The following is a 3,046-nucleotide window of genomic DNA, read 5'->3' on the forward strand; positions in this document are numbered from 1 at the left end:
CCTTCCATGGTGGCAAAGGTGGCTGCCAGTAACCCCAGCGTCCCATTTTGCTGACTCAGCAAGCCAAGCAGAGAGCACCTTGCTCCAGAAGACGTCCTGTGACTGCTCTCATTGGCTGAGATTGAGTCACAAGCCCATCCCTGAGCCAATCAGGGTGACTGATTTGCCAGACTTGGATCATGTGCCTGCCTCTGTACACAGCGGGTAGGGCATTCAAGTGGATTGACGGGAAGGCTGGGATGGCTTCCCCAAAGTAAAATGTGGGTGCTATGGTCAGCAGAAGGGGAAATGGTGTTCTGGGCAGCTAAAAACAACAGATATCTATTTCCATATTGTGTGACTCCATTTATATGAAATGTCTAGAGGAGGTAAATCCAGAGACTGAAGGTGGATTGGTGGTGGCCAGGGGCTGGGTAGAGGGTGAACAGGAGTGATGGTGGTTTAACGGGTAGGGGGTTTCCTTTTGGCATGATAAAAATGTTTTAGAACCAAATAGAGGTGGCGTTTGCACAACACTGAATGTACTACTAAATGCCATTGAGATGTTAACCACTTTACAGTGGTTAATTTATTATTATTATTATTTGGCCATGGATTGAACCCTGTGCCCCTGCAGTGGGAGTATAGAGTCTTAACCACTGCACTGCCAGGGAAGTCCCAACAAAGGTTAATTTTATGGTATGTGAATCTGGTTGGATAGCATCACTGATTCAATAGAAATGAACTTGGGCAAACTCCAGGAGATGGTGAGGGACAGGGAGGCCTCACGTGCTGCAGTCCATGGGATCGAAAAGAGTTGGACACGACTTAACGATGAACAACAACAACAAATGTGAATCCTACCTCGGTAAAAAATTAAAAAACAAAACAGAAAAATGGCACACCCATATTATAAGAATTCCTTTGAAGAGGCATTAGATAAAGGAAAAGTGATTCTTACATTGGTTCCAGTTAATGAGAGAATTGGAACCAAGTGTTTCTTCAACTTCAGAAATCAATGTGGATCTGCCGAGTACAAGTGATCAAGTTCATCCTCCTTAAACAAATGAACAGTTTGAAGCTTGCCCCAAATCTAGTTGCAGTAAACCAATTTCTCCTTGCAGACCATGATGCCTCCAATTGATAAGGTTCATCAGGACACTTTGCAGAACTGGTGCCAACAACTTAATTTGAGTACCAGTGGCCAGAAAATAGAGATTTATCTGAGACTCCAGAAACTTGCTTATCTTGAAAAAGATGAGTAAATTCCAGAGTCATCTCAGGAAGCCAGATTGCAGTCATGTTGAAGGAAACACAAGATGGTGACCAAGAACGCAAGCTTTCAGAAAAGTAGGATGAGTGAGAGCAAGGAAGGAACTAATATGGTTGAAGCGATAACTTCAGCTCAGGAAGCCATGTTGGCAGCATGGTCTAGAATTGCTGAGTGGCTTCCCTGATGGCCCAGTGGTTAAGACTCTGCACTTCCAGTGTAGGGGCCACCGGTTTATCCCTAGTTGGGGAACTAAGATCCCACATGCCCATGGCCTGGCCAAAGTAAATACATAAAAAGATGTTTGTTTGTTTGTTTGTTTTTTTAAAAGAATTGCTGCAAGCCATTCAGCCTACGGTTGTGAATTCCCAGCCCCTTCCTATCTCTGTTTAGCCCGTTCTGCCACAAGGTTCAGGTGTCCAGTAGTGTGTGGTCCGTGGCAGACTGTTCCCAGCAGACATAGAAGGTTGGGTTCGCCTGCAGTTCCATGCAGGTCAGGCCTGAGTCCCTGACACTCCCAGGAGATGTTCTCTCTCTTCCTGCTACCTGCCTGCACTTTCCCATCCTCAGACCTAGAAGATAATATGGTATGCCCTGAATGTGCTAAAAGAAATAAGAAAATTATGAAAAGATTAATTGCAATGGGGAAGAAGAAGAAACTTGGTTTGGACACACAATCAATGGTTTTTTTAATTAAAAATTAATAATTTATTTTTGGTTGTGCTGGGTCTTCTTTGCTGCTCTCGGGCTTTCTCTAGTTACTGTGAGCGGGGGCTACTCTTCTTTGCAGTGCACAGGCTTCTCATTTCGATGGCTTCTCCTGTGGAGGAGCACAGGCTCTAGGTGCATGGGCTTCAGCAGCTGCAGCAGGCGGGCTCAGTAGTTGTGGCATTCAAGCTTAGTTGCTCTGCTGAACAGGGAATTTCCCAGATCAGGGGTCAAACCTATGTTCCCTGCATTGGCAGGTGGATTCTTATCCACTGCACAACCAAGGGAGTCCCAACACTGCTTTTAGATGGTTCATATCAGGAATTCCCTGGTGGTCCAGTGGTTAGGACTCAGTGCTTTCACTACTCGGCCAAAGAGGGAGGGGGAAAAAAGGAATATAGATGGTCAGTGTCTTAATACAAAATAAATGGTAATCAGAGGGGAATGGGTGAGGAATGGGTGAGATGGGAGAAGGGGGGTGTAATTGTACAGTAATAATGGTAACTAGACTATTCTGCTTTATTGACTATGCCAAAGCCTTTGACTTCGTGGATCACAATAAACTATGGAAAATTCTGAAAGAGATGGGAATACCAGACCACCTGACCTGCCTCTTGAGAAACCTGTATGCAGGTCAGGAAGCAACATTTAGAACTGGACATGGAACAGACTGGTTCCAAATAGGAAAAGGAGTACGTCAAGGCTGTATATTGTCACCCTGCTTATTTAACTTCTATGCAGGGTACATCATGAGAAATGCTGGGCTGGAAGAAGCACAAGCTGGAATCAAGATTGCTGGGAGAAATATCAATAACCTCAGATATGCAGATGACACCACCCTTATGGCAGAAAGTGAAGAGGAACTAAAAAGCCTCTTAATGAAACTGAAGAGGAGAGTGAAAAAGTTGGCTTAAAGCTCAACATTCAGAAAACAAAGATCATGGCACCTGGTCCCATCACTTCATGGGAAATAGATGGGGAAACAGTGGAAACAGTGTTCAACTTTATTTTTTTGGGCTCCAAAATCACTGCAGATGGTGATTGCAGCCATGAAATTAAAAGATGCTGCCTCCTTGGAAGAAAAGTTAT

At 44.4% G+C, this 3,046-nt stretch overlaps 1 pseudogene; it reads left to right on the forward strand.

Annotated features, from left to right (window-relative positions):
- Window positions 1–597: 597 nt before the first annotated feature.
- Window positions 598–1,953, forward strand: LOC129654280 (developmental pluripotency-associated protein 2-like; annotated as a pseudogene).
- The last annotated feature ends 1,093 nt before the right edge of the window (window positions 1,954–3,046 follow it).

Source organism: Bubalus kerabau, chromosome 5 (genome assembly GCF_029407905.1).
Source record: "Bubalus kerabau isolate K-KA32 ecotype Philippines breed swamp buffalo chromosome 5, PCC_UOA_SB_1v2, whole genome shotgun sequence".
NCBI lineage: Eukaryota > Metazoa > Chordata > Mammalia > Artiodactyla > Bovidae > Bubalus > Bubalus kerabau.